At 42.4% G+C, this 24511-nt stretch overlaps 1 non-coding gene across 1 annotated transcript; it reads right to left on the bottom strand.

Annotated features, from left to right (window-relative positions):
- Positions 1–16487: 16487 nt before the first annotated feature.
- Positions 16488–16572, bottom strand: Trnar-ucu. The gene is given in 2 exon segments: positions 16488–16523; positions 16536–16572. It is a non-coding gene; the product is annotated as a tRNA-Arg (tRNA).
- Positions 16573–24511: the final 7939 nt, after the last annotated feature.

Here is a 24511-nt window from a genome sequence, read left to right as displayed (position 1 = left end):
TTTTTCTGAATGAAACATGAGTGAGAATGAACCAGAAACACGGATTCAAGCTGCCTAGAATATTCCAATGAGGAAGTGGCTACATGAACTTCTTAGGGTGACAGAGCAAAGAGAAGGTCATAAATCAGGGAATTTACTATGTGCATGGGTGGGAACATCACATAAGTGAGTTGCCATGATGTAGAAAACCCCGAGAGGTGTTAGAGGCACCCTGACCTGATGCATGCTTGACTTTAAGGTTGGTGGAAGCGTGTGGTCTGGTAATACATTTCAAAATCATCACTAGTTGAAAGAACATTAGATCAAACAGAGATGGGCAGTGAATTGCTATAAAGGGAACCCAAAGCAACAGCCACAGTCGCTGAGTTCTAGTGAGACATTCAGTCTTGGAGAATCTTGAATATCGGTGTGGCTTTTTCTGGGAATTTTACAAACTCTCCATCATGAATATTCATGTTCCAAAACATAGTTGTTTGACTTTTCAGAATACCAAGCAAAATAGAAGATTTTACAAGCTTTCAGTAAGTGGGGAGACTGTTATGTAGCAGGGATGAAGGATTGGGCTATTTTATAATCTCAGCAGTTGAGGGAGGAAGATCCAAAGTTGCAGGCCGTTCTGGGCTACATGGTGAGACACATTTTTCTTCCTCCCGCCCTCCTTCCTTCCCTCTCTCCCTCCCTTCCTTCCTTTTCTTTTTGTTTTTTCTTTCTTTTTGTTTTTGTTGTTGTTGTTTTTGGGGTTTTTTTTTTTTTTTTTTTTTTTTTTTTTGAGACAGGGTTTCTCTGTGTAGTAGCCCTAGCTGTCCTGGAACTTGTTCTGTAGACTAGGCTGACCTCGAACTCACATAGATCTGTCTGCCTCTGCCTCCCAAGTGCTAGGATTACTGGTGTGCACCACCACTGTCCAGCTTTTTTGTTTGTTTTTTTCAAAACAGTTTCTCTGTGTAACACTGGCTGTCTTGAAATTCACTCTGTAGACCAGGCTGGCCCTGGTACTCAGAGAGATCCAATGACTCTGTCTCTGCCTCCTACGGTCTGATGAGATCTAGTCTTAAAAACAAAAGAATCGGGATTTCCTAGGACTGCAGCAACCTTTATTGTTGGAATATATTTGGACCAATAGCCCACAAATAATGACCCAGAGACTTATTATTAATTATGAAAGCTTGATCTTAGCTTAGGCCTTTTCCCAACTAGCTCTTATAATTTAATTAATCCCTATTTTTATAATCTTTGTTCTGCCACATGACTTGTTTGCCTCCTCTTAGTACAGTAGGTCTGACTTGCTCTGGGTCTGCTGGTGAAATTGCATGCCTAGATTTCTTCTCCCAGTTTCTTTCTCAGCCTGGAAGTCCTGTGTATACTCTCCTACCTAGCTACTGGACATTTAGCTCTTTATTAAACAAAGCAGAAGGCACCTTAGGCAGAGACACATCTTCACAGTGTAAACAAATATTCTGCAACATTTCCCCTTTTTTGTCTAAATGAAAAGGAAAGGTTTTAACTTTAACATAGTAAAACTATATACAATAAGAACAATTATCAGGTATTGTCTAAACAGAAAGGAAGGGTTTTAACCCTAATAGTAAAACTATACATAATAAGAACTATATACAATAAGAACTATTTGCAATGTCCAGTACATTTGTATTTTGCAAATTTGGAGAAAATATTATATATCCTATCTTGGTGAGTCCAAAGTTTTACTTCTAAGCTATTTTCTATTATAACTTGTATTACCATGCTAAAAGATAATCTTTTTAGGCCTTTAAACATTTTCTTAAAGAATTTAAGCTTTATGTCTCTCACCCTTATAAACTTTACATGTCTTTTGTAAGTTTCTTTTCTGATTTTGGTAACCAAGAAACTGGTATAACTAGTCTTCAATCTCATCAGAGACTCAAGAAGAATTAATTATTACCAAGGAAGAGCAGAGCAAACAACTTCTAAAACTATAGAAATGACAGAGACATCTGGCTGCCTGGATAATCACCCAAGATACACCACTGGGGCATCTATCTTCAGCCTACAGGCCTAGAACATCTGACAGACTTTTCAGTGAAGCAAGAACTTTGAAGGACTGGCCTACTTTGCTATGACAAAGTTTGGCAGTTCCCTTCTTTTCTATTCTGTTTATCCAGTTTGGACAGCATACTATCAGCAATCAAGGCAAGGGCAGTTTCTTCCCCAGTGCCTAACTTTGCCACAATAAAAGCAAACTCCATATGGAGGTGCCAATCATCCTTTTTTGAAATAGATTGCTGCTGCTAGGAGCAGACATCTCTCACTCTCATGAAAAGCCTTAGGTTATTAAAACATCTAAAATGTCATATTCTGTAGGTCTCTATAGTGTTTGAAGACCACCTATGTATCTAAAATATATCTGTATGTAACCTTGAAAACATACCTATCATGACTATAAGTTTCATTGTTATAGATATTAATTACTAACCTTCATCTTTTGATTATCCTAAATGGTTTATAATAATAACTTTCAAGGACTAACTTTACATTACATTTTAAAATGAGATACATAGGTACAATACCTTAAACAAGAGTAGAAACATATATATAGTATTCTGTAACAAAAATAGCCTTAGGGCTGGAGAGATGGCTCAGAGGTTAAGAGCACTGACTGCTCTTCCAGGGGTCCTGAGTTCAATTCCCAGCAACCACATGGTGGCTCACAACCATCAATCTGGTATCCTCTTCTGGCACGTAGGCAGAACAGTGTATATGTAATAAATAAATAAATCTTAAAAAAAAAACACAAAAATAGCCTTAAGTGTAAATGAAGTTCTAATTGGTCTAAATAATAAAAATCCAGAGTCAGATATAGAGGAAAATGCTGAGAGATCAGAGAGAAGGAGCAAGTCAAAGCCACCTATTCCTCATTAGCTTCCCGGCAGAAAAGAGAGCAACTTCCTGTTCTCTCCACCCAGTCATCTCACTTCCAGGAGACAGCTGGTTCAGACCAGACTAGTGAGAGCTGCTATGACAAGGGTGCCCACTGCCATTGTACCAGCTTTTACACTGAGGGTAAGCCTGGTGCACTTCCGACCTTCACCTGACTTACTGCAGCCCTACCCTGGCAAGGGTCCTACTCTCCCTTCCTGCTTGCCTCCCCCTGCTGGAAGTGATTTACTCAGTCCTATTCCTGGTGTGCTACAGAGTAGAGCAGCTCAGGTTATTCATGACCCCTTCCTACCAAATGTGGAGAACCACCTTGCCTGCCACCTTGGCAGGACCTTCAGAATGTATTCTGTCCTTTGTTTCCCAGAACTTAGGGCATTTTCCTTTGACTTCATTCAAAATAGTCTTTGTAACCAATAACGAAACTAAAACGGACCATGACCTACTGTTGTTCAGCTTTTTTCCTAGGGACTTATCTTCATCCATTTATAGAAACAGTAACTATTCTTTTTAAAAAGAAACAATTATTTATCTTTGGGTTTTTTTTTTTTTTTTTTTTTTTTGGTTTTTCGAGACAGGGTTTCTCTGTGGCTTTGGAGGCTGTCCTGGAACTCGCTTGGTAGTCCAGGCTGGTCTCGAACTCACAGAGATCCGCCTGCCTCTGCTTCCCGAGTGCTGGGATTAAAGGCGTGCGCCACCAACGCCCGGCTTTTTTTGGTTTTTAGAGACAGGGTTTCTCTGTGGCTTTGGATGCTGTCCTGGAACTCACTTTGTAGACCAGGCTGGCCTCGAACTCACAGAGATCCGCCTGCCTCTGCCTCCCGAGTGCTGGGATTAAAGGCGTGCGCCACCAACGCCCGGCTGGGGTATTTTTTTTTTAAATAGGTTCTCTCTACATAGCCCTGGCTATCCAGGAACTCACGACTTATATCAGGCTGCTTATACCTGCTTCTGCCTCCTGAGTGCTGAGGTTAAAGACGTGTACCACCAAACCCATTTACTTTTCTCAGCATGGCTAGACTTCGCTTGCATCATCTTGTTGTTGTTGTTGTTGTTTTGAGTTTGTTTGTTTGTTTGTTGAGACAGAGTTTCTTTGTAGCTTTGTAGGCTGTCCTGGAACTAGCTCTGTAGACCAGGCTGGCCTTGAACTCACAGAGATCCACCTGCCTCTGCCTCCCAAGTGCTGGGATTAAAGGCATGCGCCACCACCGCCCAGCTACTTCACAGTTTTTATAATTGCTTCTTTCAGTTCCTTTACAAGTAGACAGCTGTATTAGGTTTCCTACTGGTCCCTGAAGACGACCAAACCCAAATCCTTAAGTCAAAAGTCTTTGTGTTATTACCTAGGTAGATCCAAAGTCATGACAAGAGCGCTAATGAAAGGCAGAAGTCAAGAAAACAGAGGATGCTGATCTGCCAGCTTTGGAAGTAAAAGGGACTCGTGGGTTAAGGAATATGCAAGGGAGTTTCTAGCAACTGGGAAAGCTGAAGAAACAGATCTACCCAAGTGTTCCCAAGTAGTCCCGCCTTCAGGCTTCAACTTCCAGAACTGGGGAGGAGACTTGTTTGTCCTTAAGCCCTGAAGTTTGAGATAATTTGTCACAGCTGCAGCTGGAAACTAATATAAGTAACTGGCAGATAATAACTGTTTGCTGTGCTTATAAAGTAGATGTTTGTTATAGGCGGCTCACAAAATGCTAGCAAAAAGAAGAAAAATTATTCATTTATAAGTTTGCCGGACTGGAGAGATGGCTCAGAGGTTAAGAGCAATGACTGCTCTTCCAGAGGTCCTGAGTTCAATTCCCAGCAACCACATGGTGGCTGGCAACCATCTATAATGAGATCTGGTGCCCTGTCTGATGTGCAGGCGTACATGCAAGGAGAATGCTGTATACATAATAAATAAATCTTTAAAAAAAATAAGTTTGCCGGGCGTTGGTGGCGCACGCCTTTTTATCCCAGCACTCGGGAGGCAGAGGCAGGCGGATCTCTGTGAGTTCGAGACCAGCCTGGACTACCAAGTGAGTTCCAGGACAGCCTCCAAAGCCACAGAGAAACCCTGTCTCGAAAAACCAAAAAAAAAAAAAAAAAAGTTTGCCAATGATTGCCACTTTTTGTGCCATGGAGAATGTCTTTGTCACTTTTTCGTGCCAGGGTTCAAGCCCAACACTTTACACATACCAGGCAAGTGTTCTTCCTGTACTAGAACCGAAGACAGCACCGTTCTTATTTAATGTCGTAAGAACACATACTACGGATAGAAAACCCACATTTCCTTTTATTTCAGTAAAGTTTGTTGGATATCATGGGATCAATGATCAAATAAGATAGGACCCGGGCTTGTAGTTCAGTAGTAGAGCTCTGTCTGACTGTGCAAGATCCTGACTCCATCCCTAGCAATGCTCTGACATATAGTATGTCAAGCTAATTAGACACTTTGTAACTTATTAGTGAATGAACCTTTATGTTCTGTTTTACCATACTCTGTGCCCAGAGGGATTATGCATATTACAGAAGATCTTGTTTCTTCTACCGCAGAGTGTGTTTCTATAGATTAGAATTCTCTTTATGGTGACAGTTTACACTTTAAAATTCCCCATAAGCTGTAAAAGGACATTTATTGGTTCATTTAGTTGTCAAAGGACAAGGGTAAATCTGGGTGCAGGACAAGCTAAATCCAGGCGTTTCATTCCCCTCTTTCTCACCCATCTTTCTGTTCTCATACTGCCTCATCTTACCTGCATACTTCCTCTAGGCAATGAGCCAAAAGCACGGGCAGAATGAGACACCCAACTTGACGGGTTGGCAAGCAAAGAAGGCAGTGGATGTAATTCCAGAGAAGGTGTAGATTCCGTGTTCAGTCCTTGGATTTGGAGGTGTGGCTGGGGCCTTGAGGTCACATGATTGGCTATCCTGCATCAGGGGCCGAACCTGTGGATGTAGGGGTGGAACACCGAGGCTGTTGTCAGTTAGACTGGATACGGTTTCATCAGAATAAGCAGAGTGAAAGGAGCAAGCTGCCAGGGGAATATGGCGGTCCTTCCTTTACACACGGGGTCTTCCTAGGCTAAGAGTTAGCCCTTTCCCTTAGCTGGCCCAGAATGATAAACCAGTCACCACTTACCTTCTGTGCCTTGTCTTCTTTTGCTTTTGTTTTTGGAGGCAGGGTCTCATTATGCAGCCCTAGCTGGGCCTGAAACTAACTATATGGACCATGTTGGCCTGGAACTCACAGTGATCCACCTGGCTCTGAGTCTCCTGAGTGCCTCCATTAAAGGCTTGTGCTGCCATGCCGGGGTAGACATATTATATTTATTCTGGTATAATTCCTCTAGTGGGAAAATTAGGATGTTTTTACTGACCTGAGACATGGTTTGGCCGTGTCAGAAGCTGACAGCACTTGTGCACATTGAAAGATAGGAGTCAAGGGCTGGAGAGATGGCTCAGTGGTTCAGAGCATTAGCTGTTCTGCCACAGGACCCAGGTTCAATTCCCAGCACCCACATGGCAGCTCACAACTGTCTGTAACTCCAGTTCCAGAGGATCCAACACCCTCACATAGTCACATATGCAGGGAAAACAATAATGCATGTAAAATAAATAATTTAAAAAGAAAGAAAAATAGGGGTCGAATAATTGGTTATTGGCATTTGACATCTGCTGGCTTGCAAGAGGGAGAATTGTTTTTTAACATTGTGAGGGATCACAAGTGGCAGACAAGTACTATGTTAGTTATTTTCTGGCCTCAAGGGTTTCAGTTTTAATTCATTCTCTCCCTCTCTCCCTCTCTTTTTCCTTTTCTCCCTCTCTCACTCTTCCTCCCTCGCTCCCCTTTTCTCTCTCTCTTTCCTTTTATCTCTCTGTCTCCTCCTTTTCTTCTCCCTCTCTCCCTGCTCCCCCTCCCCCCTCCCTCTCTCCGCTTCCTTTGCACTTTTATCACAGAAAGAAGTCCCTTACTGGGCTGGGTGTTGGTGGCACACGCATTTAATTCCAGCACTCCGGAGGCAGAGGCAGGTGGATCCCTGTGAATTCGAAGCCAGTCTGGTCTGCAGAGCAAGTGCCAGGGCAGCCTCCAAAGCTACACAGTGAAACCCTGTCTCGAAAAATCAAAAAACAAACAAACAAAAAAAAGGCACTCACTGGATTTTAAATCCTTCCTAGCCTTCAGAACCACAAGCCAACAAATTCATGTTTGTTACAATTTTTTTCAAAACAATCTATTTAACTTTATTTTATGTGCATTGATTTGAAGGTGTCAGATTCCCTGGAACCAGAGCTACAGACAGCTGTAAGCTGCCATGTGGGTGCTGGGAATTGAACCCGGGTCCTCTGGAAGTTAACTGCTGAGCCATCTCTCCAGCCACTTGTTACAGATTTTCTTTTTAATGTTTTATTTATTTATCATATATACAGTCTTCTGCCTGCATGCCAGCAGAGGGCACCAGATCTCATTCAAGGTGGTTGTGAGCCACCATGCGGTTGCCGGGAATTGAGCTCAAGACCTCTGGAAGAACAGTCAGTGCTCTTAACTGCTGAGCCATCTCTCCAGCCCTTGTTACAAATTTTTTAAAAATCTCTTTTTATATATATCACACAGGTTCAAGACTATTTTTCAAGACAGGGTTTCTCTGTGGCTTTGGAGACTGTCCTGGAACTCACTCTGTAGACCAGGCTGGTCTCGAACTCATAGAGGTCTGTCTGCCTCTGCCTCCCAAATTCTGGGATTAAAAGTGTGATGCCACTGCCCAGATCATTATTCTTGTTTCTTTTGCTTGGTGGAATCCTTACATGTTTTGAGGTAAAGACAACCCCAGAGATTACTGTCTCAGTTACCATGCCTAGAATCATTTATTCTTTGTTTGTTTGGTTTTGGTTTTTCTCTCCTTTTTTTTTTTTTTTTTTTTGGTTTTTTGAGACAGGGTTTCTCTGTATTGTTTTGGAGGCTGCTCTGTAGACCAGGCTGACCTCGAACTCACAGAGATCTGCCTGCCTCTGCCTCCCAAATTTTGGGATTAAAAGTGTGATGCCACTGCCCAGTTCATTATTCTTATTTTATTTATTATTTGCTTGTTTATTTTATGTGTATAATTGATTTGCCTGAATATATGTCTGTTAACCTTTTGCTTGCACGGTGTCTTCAGATGCTAAACGAACATATCAGATCCCCTGGAACTAGAGTTGCAGATGGTTGTGAGTTACCATGAGGGAATTGAACCCAGGTCCTCTAAGAATAACCAGTGTTTTAAACCACTGAACCATTTCTCAAGCCTCCTACTTGTTTATAAACATACATATATATATATATATATTCTCTCTGTGATAATAAAATTTTAATCAGTCTCACCTATGTAGCATGAATTCTAATTGGTCTTAATAAAAAACCCAGAGTCAGATATAGGGCTGAAAGATCAGAGAAGAAACAGCCAAAGTCATGTCTCACCTTTAGGACTCCTCAGACCGAAAGGGATAAGCCCCTGTATATTACTTATATTCCTCTCTTCACCCAGCCCTATCACTTCCTGTCTCCTGTCTGTAAAGACCACCATGGTTAACTAATGGCTAGCTCCACCCTCTGATCTTCAGGCAAGCTTTATTTGTTATAGCACAGACAACAGCATCACACACCTAACCTCCTAGTTTCCCATCCAACTATTTACTTAGGGCATGTGACTAGAAAGGCCATGAATCTGCATATAGTACAGATTGGACCTTCAGTTCCCACCCTCCACCATCCAGGAGTCTTGTGACGACTTACCATCCAGTGACTCACCATCAAGCACAGCTCAGGCTGCGCCCTGCTCTGGGTGACTTCATGATGTATAGAACAGTGGCTTGCAGGCTGCGCCTTGCCCCGTGTGACTCAATCTTATAAAGCAGCAGTTTGCTGCACTTATGTGCTAAATACAAGTGCTAAGGCAAAGTAACTCAGCATCTTTTCAATTGTTTTATTTCATGTGTGTGACTGTTTTACCTGCATGTATATACACCATTTATATGCAGTACCTGACCCCTGGGACTGAAGTTATAGACCGTTGTGAGCCCTCACATGGGTTCTGGGAATCAAACCCAGGACTTCTGGGAAAGCAGTCAATGCTCTTAACCTCTGAGCCATCTCTCCAGCCCTATTCAACTCTGCATCTTGTTCATGCACATAGACAACCATCGTCTGCCCAGCACACAGCACAAAGAACACACTGGTAAAGAATTTATTAATGTGCTGGGCGCCGGGCGTTGGTGTCGCACGCCTTTAATCCCAGCACTTGGGAGGCAGAGGCAGGAGGATTACTGTGAGTTCGAGGCCAGTCTGGTCTACAAGAGCTAGTTCCAGGACAGCCTCCAAAGCCACAGAGAAACCGTCTCAAAAAACCAAAAAAAAAAAAAAAAAAAAAAAAAAAATGTGCTGGGCAACAGTGGTCCATGACTTTGATCCTAGCCCTCAGGAGGAAGAGGCAGGCAGATCTTTGAATTCGAGGCCAGCTTAGTCTTTAGAGTAAGCTCCAGGACAGCCAGGACTACACAGAGAAACCCTGTCTTGGAAATCCTCCCCCAAAAGTTATTAATGGAAATAAAAAAATTGCCAATGGCCGGGTTCTGGTGGCATGTGCCTTTAATCCCAGCACTCAGGAGACAGAGGCAGGTTGATCTCTGTTCCAGGCCAACCTGGTCTACATAGTGAGTTCCTGGACAGCCTCCAAAGCTACACAGAGAAACCCTGTCTTGAAAAACCAAAAATAAAATAAAATAAAAATAAATCAATAACATACAGGCACATGAGTATGCCAATATCATATTAGAGAAACCATCCAGGCGTTGGTGGTTCATGCCTTTAATCCCAGCACTCAGGAGGCAGAGGCAGGCGGATCTCTGTGAGTTCGAGACCAGCCTGGTCTACACAATAGCTAGTTCTAGGACAGCCTCCAAAGCCACAGAGAAAACCAAAAAGAAAAAAGAAAAAAAATTAGAGAAACCAGGCCTGTGAGTAAAGACACTGGACCAGTGAATGACACAGTCTCACCACCTGGATCATATACTGGGACAGCTGACGGGTGTGGCAGCTCCCCCAGACCACCTGGTTAATAATCACCACGTCGACTCGTAACTCTGCCCCAGGACTTCAGCTCAGCCCCTTGGCCCCAGTGGATTCAGCCTCCGCTACAGCTTGACTTCTCTGGCCATGACCCCTCTGATGGGCTCCTTAAACCCATCCTTATCTAACCACCTGCAGTGACATGCTTGGCATCAGCTCTCTGCCTCTGCCTTCCAGAAGGCCCCATGGACCCTGTGGACTCTTTAACCCTAAGATGTTCTATAAACTATGGCATTATTGGGTAAAGTATATGATATGAAAGATTTTGATGCTAGTATTTAAAATTTGAATGGAATAAAAGAAATAATTGCTGGGGTCAAGATTGCCAAGTCAAATCTAGAGTACTTGGGGAGTTGTATCCCATAAAGCATTCTATGTGATGGTATGTACACCCCTATAACCCTGGCTACTTGGGAGGCTCAAGCAGAAGGATCCCAAGCTGCATGGCAACCTGAGTAATTTAATAAGACCCTGCCTGGAACTTGGAAAAGGAGTGGAAGTGTAGCCCAATGGAAGTTCATTTGCTGGGTATGTGCAAGGTCCTGTGTTCAATCCTCAGTGGAGACGGGGTGACAATAAATTGTTACATCTTGTGAATTTATTTATTTATTTATTTATTTTGGTTTTTCGAGACAGGGTTTCTCTGTAGCTGTGAATTTATTTTTTAATATTTATTTTATTTTGTATGTGTGAATGTATATGTAACACAGGCATGCATTAGCCTGAAGGGGTTTCAAGAGACATTGGTTCCCCTGGAACTGAAATTACAGAGAGTTATGAGCTGCCATGTGGATGCTGGGAACAGAACCTGGGTCCTCCAGAAGGGTAGTGTGTTGGCTAGTTTTATGTCAGCTTGACCCAAATTAAAGTCATCTGAGAGGAGGGAGCCTCGGCATACAAGACTGGGCTGCAGGCAAGCCTGTAGAACATTTTCTTAATTAGTGATTGATAGGAAAGGGTCCAGTCCATTGTGGATGGTACCATCCCTAGGCAGGTGGTCCTGAGTTCTACAAGAAAGCAGGTTAAGCAAGCCATGGAGACAAGCCAGTAAGCAGTACCACTCCATGGTCTCTGCATCAGCTCCTGCCTCCATGTTCCCACCCTGTTTGAGTTCCTGTCCTGACTTCCTTTGATTATAAACAGTGCTGTGGAAGTGTAAGCCAAATAAATCCTTTCCTACACAAGTTACTTTGGTAATGGTTTCATCACAGCAATGCTAACCTGAAGACAGGTAGTAAAAGCCTTTAACTGCTAACCAACGATTGCTCTCCTTTGTAAATTCAATTGTATTATTTTAAATTATGTGGGGTGTGTGTGTGTGTGTGTGTGTGTGTGTGTGTGTGTGTGTGTGTGTGTGCTCTCGAATGCAGGTGTCTGCAGAGGTCAAAGGTGACAGACCCCTCTGGAGTTACAAGTGGTTGTGAGCCTCCTGATGTGGATTCTGGAAGTAAAATGGGTCTCCCAGAAAGAGTAGCACATACTCTTAACCGCTGAACCATCTCTCCAGCCATGCATTTACTGAATAGCAATAAAATCCACAATGTCTATGTCTATCTGTGTTAATGGCATGACTCACTCATACTACATGAGTCTCAGAAGGATAACAAAGGGGATACAGTGCGGAGAAGAATGCTGGGAACCCATGTAAAGATGGAAGAAGGAACTAACTCCAGAAACTTGTCCTCTGCCCTCCACAGTCATGCTGTGGAGTACATTCATATAGACACCCATCATATATACACACAGTAGCAATATCTTTTTTTAAAGATTTATTTATTTATTATGAATACAACATCTTGCTTCTATTATGTCTGCACATCAGAAGAGGATACCAGATCTCATTACAGATGGTTGTGAGCCACCATGTGGTTGCTGGGAATTGAACTCAGGACCTCTGGAAGGGCAGTCAGTGCTCTTAACCTCTGAGCCATCTCTCCAGCCCCAGCAATATCTTTTTAAGTTTAAAAACAGAAACCATAATAACATAAAACAATGAAAATTAGCATAACTACATAAAATTTTACCACAAGTAATCACTCTAGTTTCCAATTTCCTTCTAAAGTCACTGACTATATAATCAATCACGATTATTTATTATTGTTGCTGTTTTTGGTTTTTTAATTATTTATTTATTATGCATACAGTTTTTTTTTTATCTTTGTACACGCTTGTACCCCAGGAGAAGGCATCAGACCTCATTATAGATGGTTGCTGGGAATTGAACTCAGGACCTCTGGAAGAACATACAGTACTCTTAACCGCTGAGCCATCTACAGCCCTTTTTGGGGGGTTTTCAAGACAGGCTTTTTCTACGTAGCCCTGGCTGTCCTAGAACTGTCTCTATAGATCAGACCACCATTACTAGCTTACACATATTTTTAAAAGATCAAATATTAGTGTTTTAAAGATTTATTTTAGGCTGGATGTGATGGCAAATTCCCATAATTCCAGCACTTAGGAGGCAGAGGCAGGTAGATCTCTGAGTTTGAGGTCAGCCTGGTTTATAGAGTGAGTTGTAGTACAGCCAGGGCTATGTAGAGAGACCCTGTTTCTAAAAAATAAAAAATAAGTAAATAAAATTTTAAAAAGAAAGAAAGAAAAGTCACCGTTTCTATGATGGATGAAGGTAAGTCCCCAGGAAAAAACAAGCCTGCCTGAACCCCTGCCCTGCCCCCGAGAAAAAAAAAGTTTATTTTATTTTTGATTAAATGTATATGGATATGAAGCCGGGCGTTGGTGGCGCACGCCTTTAATCCCAGCACTCGGGAGGCAGAGGCAGGCGGATCTCTGTGAGTTCGAGGCCAGCCTGGTCTACAGAGTGAGTTCCAGGACAGCCTCCAAAACCACAGAGAAACCCTGTCTCGAAAAACCAAAAAAAAAAAAAAAAAAAAAAGCAAATGATGTCACAATTCCTTTTTTACCCTAAACAATACTGTGTGAAATTTCCAATTTTATGAGTCTAATTGTTTCTTTTTGTTTGTTTGTTTGTTTTTTCGAGACAGGGTTTCTCTGTGGCTTTGGAGGCTGTCCTGGAACTCGCTTGGTAGTCCAGGCTGGCCTCGAACTCACAGAGATCCGCCTGCCTCTGCCTCCCGAGTGCTGGGATTAAAGGTGTGCGCCACCAACGCCCAGCTTTTATGAGTCTAATTGTAAACTTGCTCTTAGTATACTTGTAGCCTTTAAATGATTGCTATACGAATATCCAACAATATGCTGTTAACCAAGGGTTTTTTCCTCCCAAGCTATAGCTACCAGTTCATTATTTCCTTTTGACTGGCATGCATTATGAATGCCTAGATGATGGTGGCTACTCCTCTACACATATCTAGCTTGATGTGTCTTGCCAAGATGGGTATATGCAATCTTACATATGGTGATCTTTTGGGGATGAGGGTACTGTTAACCACACAGATTGAGAGTAAGACCACTACCACAGTTTAAAGCCAAAATTGAAGCAAGCTTTAATTAAATACTGGTCAGGTGGGTGGGCTCTTGCCAGGTCATTCTCAGGTTCCTGGGAATTGGCCCTGAGTCACAGTTTGCAGCAGTTTAAGAAGGAAACCCATGATTCATTGCATTTCCCATCAGGTCCAGTTGAGGCAAGCATATATCCTGAAGTACCTCCAGCCTACATCAAATCAGGGGCAAGTGTACATCCTGACATATTTTCTTCCTGTGAAACTCCTGCCCACAATGTGATTAAGCACATCTGGTGCGTATGGGGCAAACAGACTTGTTTAGGAGAGTGAAAAACATGTGGTTTCTTATCTCCCTTAAACATTAGTCTCCAGCATTTCAGGAACTCTCTGTCCCTTGGGCAAGGGGCTTGAAGATCAGTAACATTTTTGTTTCATGGATCTCTTAGACATAGTAATTAAAACTCAAAATGTAACTTTGACTCTCACACTACAAGTGTTAGATAGGTTCCGGCATGTGCAAGGACCCTAGATTTGATTTGCAGCACTAAGCATATAACCAACCAACACAAAAAAGTAGATATTGGAGTCTAGAACTACAGATGACAAAATGTATTGAGGAACATTGCTTTAAACGAAACATAAAATGTTTCTTCAGCTAAATTGTTAAATAGCATAGATGAAAGTTAAGTGAAAATTCTAATTGTTATGTGAGCTATAGATTCATTTCCCAGCAAACAAACCCCGAGGTGGACCTACGGAATGCAGGAAGTTTATTGCTAGAGTGCTCTTCGGTGCACACTGTGAGAAGCAGAGAAGGCAGGACTGAGCAAAAGCTAATAATGTGAACAGTGCTTGTGGAAGGCCCTCTACAGTCCCTCCAAGTAGCCTTGGAGCTGGGATGCTTTGGGTTTCTCACCTGGGATGGTGAGGCTGGGTCTTGAATTAGCCATTGAATGCTAATTGTGAAGCAGCAATGCCTCAGATCTGAGGCTAGTAAACTGTTCAGCACCCACAGCAGCCACTACTGGTGAACCCGGAAGTGACAGCAGGGGGTAACAACAGTAAGACGTTTGGTGCATTAAAAATAGCTGGGGAAACTGAGGGCCGGAGAGATGATGGCTCAGCAGTTAAGAGCACTGACTGTTCTTTCAGAGGACCTGGGTTCAGTTCCCAGCCCCACGGTAGCTCACAACAATATTTAACTCCAGTCCCAGGAGATCCCACACCCTCTTCTGACCTCTGAACACCAGGCGCACATGCGGTGTGGCTATAAACATACACGCAGGCAGAACATTCATCCACGTAACATAGAAATCAGTGTGTAACAACGATAACAAAACCGGGCTGGGGATGACCCAAAGGGTCAGGGTGTTTGCCACCACGCATGGAAACCTGAATTCAGTCTCTGCAATCCGCATGGTGAGAAGAGAGAACCTGCTCCCACAAGCTGTCTTCTGACCTCTACACACATACTCTGACACGGGTCAAACACACCCATTAAAGCTAGTGGTGGTAACCAGGCATTGTGGGGTTCCCTTGCTCGCGTCATCGTGGTGGGAGGGAAGCCATTCAAGAGAGGTATAACTGAAACCACGTAGCCGGTGCTGGGTCAAAAACATCCGAGTCTCACCAAGCAGTTTAGTTTTCTTACACATTTAAGCAGAGGCGGGGTTCATCTCTTTGAGTCCGAGGCCAGCCTGGTCTACAGCGTGAAATCCAGGACAGCCAAGGCTACACAGAGAAACCTTGTCTCAAAACCAAAACAAACCAAAACAAAAACCACAGTAAAACATTGGAAAAGAGTTTCCACATGACAATTATCACCACAAAGTAGGCATGGCTACAAGGAAATTCCCTTGCAAAGTACATCTCTTTAGCCAAGCACCTGTGACCTTTAACATAAGAATGAGTTCCATTGACTGAGAAAGGTGTTCAGGATAAGCACTGGGGAGGAAGGGTTTGTAATAAGCCTAAAGATGGGTTCTATTGACTGAAAGGATTGCTCAGGATTTGAGGGGATTCAGGTGAAGACTGCCTCCATAGAATAGCAAAAGATCAGCAGGTATTAATTAGCACTTCCTTCCACAGCCTTCTGGATGGAAAACAGGCATGCACAGCCCTTCCCCTGAAGAGGAAAGTCCAGGTGTTTAACAATCCTGCTTTTTGTCAGTTGTGTCTGCTATAAGCCTAGTGGCAAACATCTTTAACACCTTTAATCCTAGCACTTGGGAGCAGAGGCAGTTAAATCTCTGTAAATTCAAAGCCAGCCTGGTCTACACAGTGAGTTCCAGGACAGCCAGGACTATATAGAGAGACCATGTCTCAAAAAAAAAAAAATGTGGTAGCTGGGGATCTGTAATACTTGAGAGGTGAAGGCAAGGGGATTAAGAGTTCAAGGCCAACCTAGACTATATGAGACCATAATGGGCTAAAATAAGAGCAAAGACAACAACCGTTGACAGGCGTGTAGCTCTGTGGTTGAGCACTGCCTGGAACATACAAGACCCTGAACTCAGTCACCAGCCCTGTAATAGTAATAGCCAGGAGTGGTGGCACTTACCTGTCAATCCAGCACCGGGGAAGTAGAGTCAAGATCACTGCCAAGTCAAGGCCAGCCTGGGCTACAGAGTGAGATTTTTTTTTTTTTCAGAGTGAGATTTTTGTCTCAACATCTCCATCCAGTAATGATAAAATTAAAAATATAAACCGGGCGTTGGTGGCGCATGCCTTTAATCCCAGCACTCGGGAGGCAGAGGTAGGCGGATCTCTGTGAGTTCGAGGCCAGCCTGGTCTACAGAGCGAGTTCCAGGGCAGCCTCCAAAGCCACAGAGAAACCTTGTCTTGAAAAACCAAAAAAAAAAAAATTAAAAATATATCCCAGAGTTGTGCTATTTCGCTCTTTTTTTTTTTTTTTTTTTTTTTTTTTGGTTTTTCGAGACAGGGTTTCTCTGTATTATTGTTTTGGAGCCTGTCCTGGAACTTGCTTGGTAGACCAGGCAGGCCTCGAACTCGCAAGAGATCCGCCTGCCTCTGCCTCCCAAGTGCTGGGATTAACCGGTAAAACACTCCGACTCCGCCGGGACTCGAACCCGGAACCTTTGAATGCCTTCAACCTCTAGAAGTCCAATGCGCTATCCATTGCGCCACGGAGCCACCTACTGCCACTCATTGGCAGAAGATGTGGTTAGCATGTAAAAGGCTCATCCCAAGGACCAATAAACAAATAAATGAAACTGTGTCTTGTGGCATAATCATACAACCCAGCCAGAGAGTCTTTAGTGGCTACTTCATCTGTTTTAATTTTAAACCCCATGCCGCTGGGGGGGAAAATCAAAAGGAAAGAAAAGGGCATGACTGCTCCTAGGTATGGTAGAAGAGAAAGTTTATTGTGGGTAAAAAGGGAGAGTGTAGTAGAGGCAGGGACATCTTGGAGAGTCCAGCCTGAGCTGGGCCATGCGGGAGAGGGAGAAGGAGGGAGGAAGTAGGGAGAGAGAGGAACCAGGTGCGGCAGCCAGGAAGCCATAGGAACAAAACGGCGGCTAACCAAAATGTCTGGATTATATGGGGAGGAGGCTCTGGGGGAAGGGCGGCTCAGCCTCTGGGCTGCAGAGTTCAGGTAGATGGCAGGGTATGCCAGCCATACCCTGTAACAAGTAGGGACTGAGGGACGCTGGGAGAACCTGGCAGCCAGGTCCACCTTGATGTGTTAAATAAGCAACCTTGGCCGTTTGTCCCAGGTTTGAGACTTAGCGGGCCCATTCTCTGGCTCACAAGATAGACAGACTTTACCCGGCTTACTTCTCATGAATTCCTAGCTAAGACCTTCAAGTTCAGTCAGTCAGTAAACTCAGACCTTTGCTTCTGCCCTTCCCTGTTACCTCAGCCCATGCCTACTCGCTCCTCCGGGGAGCATCATACGCTCAGTATCTGCCTGCGTCTCTGGACTTGCTGCCTAGAGGTTGTATCCCCAAATTCATCCCTCTGTCACGAATTATCTCCATCTCCAGCAGGGTGCGAGTGTGTACGTGCGAGTGTGTGCTAGTGCGCACGTGTGTGTGTGTGTGCACGTGTGTGTGTGTGTGAGTCTAGGCTCCTAGAGAAGAGGTTGTCACTTGTGTGTGTCATGTTGAAGAGTACAGGTCAAACTGAATAGATTAAGAGGTTTAGGAACAAAAGGGATTTCAAAAGAGATCATGTAGTTCAGCCAAATTTTACAGATGAGTTAGCCAAGACTCAGAACTATTAGGTGGCAGTCTTCCTCTGAGCCCCCTCGTGACTTTGTGCTTCTTTTTTTTTTTTTACGAGACAGGGTTTCTCTGTATTGTTTTGGAGGCAGCCCAGGACTTTGTGCTTCTTGTAGTGTATTTATTGCTTTGTATTTTGTGTTCTAATGATCTCCAACCTGTTTTACCGGTCTATGGATTTTTATAGGTCACATCTCATTTACTCGCAGCTTCAGTGGCGTGGTCCCCTAAGGCTCTGTCTTGGGCCAGCTAACCTGAGCCGTCCATTCTCACAGGTGTCAGTGACTCACTCTCTGCATCTTTTGTCCAGTGGTGACAGCTTACACTTCCACCTGAATGTCCTGTAGACTCTCAGAGTCAGTTACTGTCTACGCTCTCCTCATTTCTCCCAACTTGTCACCAGGTCATATTCATTTAATTTGAAAATGCCACAAGATCCTATTTCTGTACTCACCGTCACTTGTCATGAGTTCAGAACTCATCTCACAATGACAGAAATACCTTCTGCCCTCTTCTCCAAGTTTTCTTTTCCTACTGTCTCACCCTTGACGCTGGTACCAAAGTAATCTTGCCCCAGAGTTAATCTAACAAGGCAATGCTTTAGTGTAAGAATCATCTTTGGCTCTCTGTCAGCTGCGATGTAACATCTAAACTCCTAGAGCTGGTAGTAGAACACCAGCCTAACACGAGTAAGGCCCAGCACAGCAAAAAAGCAAATAATAAATAAATACACTTGTTATAATGATAGCAAAACTTCTACAAGAAAAGCAGAAAATCTAGTAGTTAAGTTCCTAGGAGGTTTTGTTTCAGAGACATTGTCTCATCCAGGAGCCTTAGCTGACCTGGGACTCCCATCCATATATGATCTCTCTCCTTCTGCCTCTTGAGTGCTGGGATCAAAGGTGTGTACCACTACTGCTGCAGGTAAATATTCAATGTCAGTTAGTCACTATGTAAACATAGACAAATTTATTTACTTCTATGTGAAAAATGAGCACTTTTAAAAAATGTTTTTTACGTTTTGTTTTTTGAGACAGGGTTTCTCTTGTAGCTTTGGAGCTTGTCCTGGAACTCACTCTGTAGACCAGGCTGGCCCTGAACTCACAGCTTGCATCTGCCTCCTGAGTACTGGGATTACAGGCATGCACCATCACTGCCCCCAAAATATTTCTTTTTAATTATGGTGTGTCTGTAGGTAGGTCTATACATTAGGACATGCTAGTTCATGTGCCCATGGAGCAGGCTTTCTTGGACTGCCAGGCCCCAAATCATTGACACAGAGACTTATTATTAATTATGAATGCTCAGCTTTAACTTAGGCTTGTTTCTACCTAAGCTTTTTCCTTAAACTTAAATTGACTTAAACTTTGACTATCTCAACCCATTTCTATCAGTTATGTGCTCCCCTGAGGCTCACTTCCCTCATCTACATGCTGTCCATCCTGCTTCCTCCATGTTAGTCTGTCTGGCCAGTTCTCCTTTTCTCTCTGCCTATCAGCTCCCCATAGTGTCTCCTCTACCTAGCTATTGGCCATTCAGCTTTTTATTAGACAAATCAGATGCCTTAGGCCGGCAAGGTGAAACAGCAACACATCTTTACATAGTCAAACAAATATTCTGTTTCACAACCTGCCCAAGAAGATAAGAGCATCAGATCCCCCTAAGCTGTAGTTACAGGTGGGTATGAGCATCTGGAAGAGCTTTCAAGAACAAGAGCCTGCTAACCATGGGAGCCTCCCTCCAGCCTGGATGAGATCATCTAAAGGGCAAATTCACAGAATTTGCTATGCCTGGTGCATAGCAAATGTTGTTGCTCTTTCCAGATCCCCTGTTCTTTGGAGAAAGGCAAGCAACTAATACAAAAGAAAACAAAACGAAAACCAAACCAAACCTCCCTACAAAAATAAAGGACTGAAAATAGCAGCTGGAGATGTAGCAACATGGTACAGCTCCTAAGGTTTTGCTCCTGCCCAGCAGGAAGGTACACTTATGTGTCTTCAATTGACTATTGAACTGCTGAAACCATGGTACTCAAGAATGTGGTGTTTCAACAGGAGACTCATTGTTGTAGAATATTATTTTAAGGTGTGTTATATTTGTTTATGCTCTGTGACATTTGTTTAATGATGAAAAGATGTGTTGCTTTTGTTTATGCTGCATTTAACTCTGTGAAGCTGTGATTCTTTGCCTGTCTAAAACACCTGATGGTCTAATAAAGAGCTGAACATTCAATAGCAAAGCAGGAGAAAGGGTAGTAGATGCCCTGGTAGGCAGAGAGAATAAATAGGAGGAGAAATCTGGGGAGAGGTCCAGAGAGAACAAGAGGAGGACTTCAGGGGCCAACCACCCAGCCAAGCCAGGAGTAAGAGTGAAAGGAAGATATACAGAAGTAAGAAAAGGAAAAAAACCCAGAGGTAATAATTTAAATTAAGAAAAACTGGCTAGAAACAAGCCAAGCTAAGGCCTGATATTTATAAGAAAGAATAAGACTCTGTGTGTGATTTATTTGGGAACTGGGTGGTTCCCAAATAAGAGGCCAAAGAGCCAAAAATCATAAAAACAACCAGCTACCCGCCATGCTCAAAGAAGGAAGAAGCTGTTGCCAGTCAGAAAAAGAACTCTCCTCCCAAGAGAATACCTCACATGGGCCTAACAACTTACCAGGCCACCTTGCAAGAGAGACTGGAGCAGAGACAATGATGGGTCAAAGAAGGGTGGGCACTTAGTTATGCATACCTCTTGCCCTCTGTTTAAACCCAGACCTGCCAGGATCCCAGAGTTGGACTTGGGGGTGATCACTGAATCTCTTTATTTTTTCAATCTTCACTGTTGTATAAATATCTTCTAATGGTCCTACTTTAGTCTCTCTGTTGCTTGGCTGGCCTTAAAACATAGATTTTTCTGGTGAGCCTATACATGTTCATGTGTGCATATTTGTGTGAAGTGCATCTGTATGTATACAATGTCTGTATATGTGTGTAGGTATGTGTATATGTTCCTATATTCATGCAATGTGCATGTGTGTGCACATATGTGTATGTGTTTGGGTATTCATGCAATGTGCTTATGTGTGCATATACACATGCCTGTATGTTCTTAGGTGCATGAATGCCTTGCATTGTATGGATGCAAATGAGTGTTTTGTGTATATATGTGTGTGCATGTACACTTGTGTTTTTATGTGTATATTCAAATATTCTTGTATGTGTGCCTCTGTGTATGTATGTATGTATATGTGTTTGCATTTTCCTGTATTTGTATGCATGTATACTTGTGTATATTTACATGTTTTTGTTGTTGTTGTTTTGTGTTTTGGTTTTCTTGGTTTTTGAGAAAGGGTTTCTCTGTGTAGCTTTGGAACCTGTCCTGAAACTCACTCTGTAGACCAGGCTGGTCTTGAACTCACAGAGATCCACCTGCCTCTGCCTCCCGAGTGCTGAGATTAAAGGTGTGCACCACCAATGTCCATTTTTGTTCTTTGTGTTCATGTTCATTTTGTGAATGTAAGTGGGGTCTTATGTGTATAAATGTTTGCTTACACATGTGTTCATGTGTGATTTTATGTGTGTGTGCTTGTGTGTGTGCATGCATGTATTTGCATGTGTTGTTTTATATTAAACATCTAAAGAGGAATCTGACTAAACTACTAGTATTGAATTTTATTAATGCTATTCAATCAATTATTACATATTTACCTGGGACATTGAAATCTATTATTTTTATTGTTTCCAGAAATCCTGAAAGATGAATAACTGTTTGAGTTTTCAAAGCTATATAAAGGGTTGGTTGGGACTTAAAACCATGGATTGGAATGCTACAGATATTACATTACCATTCTGTGGTAATTCTTTCCTTTCCAAAAATAGTATGAAGAATTGTGAATGACTATTTTAAGCTCTATAATTCATAGCTTAAATGTATATAACATCTGAGGTTTTAATCAGTACATGATCTTTCAATTAAAAAATACTATCAGAAAAAAATAGGTTTTTCCATACAATCTACTTTTATGGAAAAACCTATGATAAAAAAATATAATGTGATAAAAGTATATTAGTTTTAAACTGCTTCATCAGACAGTTGATGTTCCTCAGCGGAGTGGACTTTGAATTCTTTCCTTCCATTTGATGCTTCATGTATCAAATTGGCTGGTGGGGAAGGTGTGATTTATAGTTCCAATTCAAATCTGTAGAACACAGTATGTATTATCCCAGTGGGCTTTAAAACAGTTACTCAGCTTCCTAAGTCTTAAGAATACAGGCATGAGTCATCACAGGTAGCAGGAATTTCAGTATCCCTGTTACACTTTTTTATAAAGAAGTACATAAGACTTGTGGTCATTTGAAAGAAAATAGCCCCCATAGGGAGTGGCATTAGTAGGAGGCTTGACCTTATTAGAGTAGGTATAGACTTGTTGGTAGAAGTGTGTCACTGTGGAGGTAGGCTTTGAGGTCTCATATATGCTCAAGATATCATCCAGTGTCTCAGACCACTTCCTGTTGCCTGCCTATCAAGATATAGGACTCTCAGCTCCAACACTATGCTTGCATATCACCATGTCTCATCATGATGATGCTGGACTAAGCCTCTGAAAATGTAAGCCACCTCAATTAAATGTTTTCCCTAAGAGTTACTATGGTCATGGTATCTCTTCATAGCAATAAAAACCCTAAGACAGGGGGTTGAATATTTAGCTCACTAGTAGAGCACTTGCCTAGCAAGTGCAAGACCCTGGGTTTGGTCCTCAGCTCCAGGGGAAAAAAAACAACAACAGGAAAACAACCCTAAAACAGAAGTTGGCCCCAGGAATGGGGTATTGCTGTGATAGGCCTGACCATACTTTTGTTTGAAGGAATATGGACTTTGGGACTACGGACTAGAAAAGAGTTGAACACTTTAATTTCTGCTTGATGGGCCATTCTGGCAGGAGCATGGAAGATAGTGGTGCTGAGTGTGATTTAAACTCTTGGGGTGGGGGCTGGCTCAAGAAGTTTCAGAGGAGAAGAATTTCAGTATGTTGCCTAGAGATCATTCTTATCATATTTTGATGAAGAATATGGCTACTTTTTGCCCTTGTGTTGTTTTTACATAAGTTATTCTTTTTACCAATAAAGACTCTGAAGTCAGATGTTAAAACCTAATATATCAGAGAAGTCAAGAGCAATCAGCTAACCCTCCTCTTTAGCTGGAGACTGAGAAAGAAGGTGTCTTTCCATCTGTCCCAAACAAAAAAAGGACCATCCCTATTAATTCCTTTGCATCTTTTTATCCATCTTCCCAGGTCCTCCATATTCTCCATAGCTAATTCCTGTCAAATAGTCACTGGCTCTGCCCCTGATCCAATGTGAATTTTATTAACACAGTCTCAAAATTTCACAGTGCAATTAAATATACTACAACATTTCCCCCTTTTTGTCTAAATAACAAGGATAGGTTTTAACACTAATGCAGTAAAACTATATGCAATAGGAACAATTATCAGAGCCGGACAGTGGTGGTACATGCCTTCAATCCCAGCACTCAGGAGGCAGAGTTAGGCAGATCACTGTGAGTTCAAGATCAGCCTAATCTACAAGAGCTAGTTCCAGGACAGCCTCAAAAGTCACAGAGAAATCCTGTCTTAAAACACACATACACGTGTGCGCGCGCACACACACACACACTCACGTGAATAACTATCAGATATTGTATCAGATATTGTCTAAATAAAAAAGAAAGATCCTAATTCTAATATGTTAAAACTATAAAACTATATGCAATAAGAACAATTATGAAGTAAGAATTACATTCACAATGTCCAGTCTATTTGTATTTGGTGAATTGGAATATGCTATTATTCACCCTATCTTGGTGAGTCCAAAGTTTTGTTTTTGTTTTTGTTTGTTGGTTTGGTTTGGTTTTTCGAGACAGGGTTTCTCTGTGTTGTTTTGGAGGCTGTTTAGGAACTCACTCTGTAGACCAGGCTGGCCTTGGACTCACAGATCCGGCTGCTTCTGCCTCCTAAGTGCCTCCTAAAGGCATGCATGACCAACGCCCGGAGAGCCCAAAATTTTATAACTATAACTTGTATTGCCATGCTAAAATATCTATTTAGACCTTAAAACATTTTCTTAGGTAAACAATGTAACCTTTTAGTTTCTCAGTCTTATAAACTTTGCATCTCTTTTGTAAGTTTCTTTTTGAATTTGGTAACAAAGAAAATGGTATAACAATTTTGTCTTCAACACCTATCAGAGACTCAAGAAGAATAAAATATTACCTGAATAAACAAGAAATGCAGGTCAAGCAACTTCCAAAACTATAGAAATGACAGAGACAAGCCGGGCGTTAGTAGCACATGCCTTTAATCCCAGCACTTGGGAGGCAGAGGCAGGCAGATCTTTGTGAGTTCGAGGTCAGGCTGGTCTACAGAGCGAGTTCCAGGACAGCCTCCAAAACAATACAGAGAAACCCTGTCTCAAAAAAAAAAAATGACAGAGACAGCGCAGGCTGGAGAATCTATTTTCAGCCTATAGGCCTAGAATATTTGACAGATTTTTTTGTGAAGCAGGAATTTTGAAGGACTGTTACACCTTGTCTTGGCAAAGTTCAGCAGTTGCCTTCTTTTGTGTCCTGCCTGTCCAGCTTGAACAGCATACTGTCAGCAGTCGAGACAAAGGCATTTTCTTGCCCAATGGCTAGCTTTGTCACATTGAAACCAAACTCCATACGGGGCTTCTTTGATGCCCATCATCTTCTCTGAAGCAAATTGGTGCTTTCAGGAGCAGATGTGCCTCACTGTCATGGAAAGCCTAATGCTATTAAAACATCTTAAATGTCATGTTCTGTAGATCTCTGAAGTATGTGAA

This window comes from Mesocricetus auratus, unplaced genomic scaffold, assembly GCF_017639785.1.
Source record: "Mesocricetus auratus isolate SY011 unplaced genomic scaffold, BCM_Maur_2.0 Super-Scaffold_100009, whole genome shotgun sequence".
Taxonomy (NCBI): Eukaryota; Metazoa; Chordata; class Mammalia; order Rodentia; family Cricetidae; genus Mesocricetus; species Mesocricetus auratus.
The sequence above is the reverse complement of the archived record's forward strand: the minus strand, read 5'-3'. Positions and strand labels throughout refer to the sequence as shown.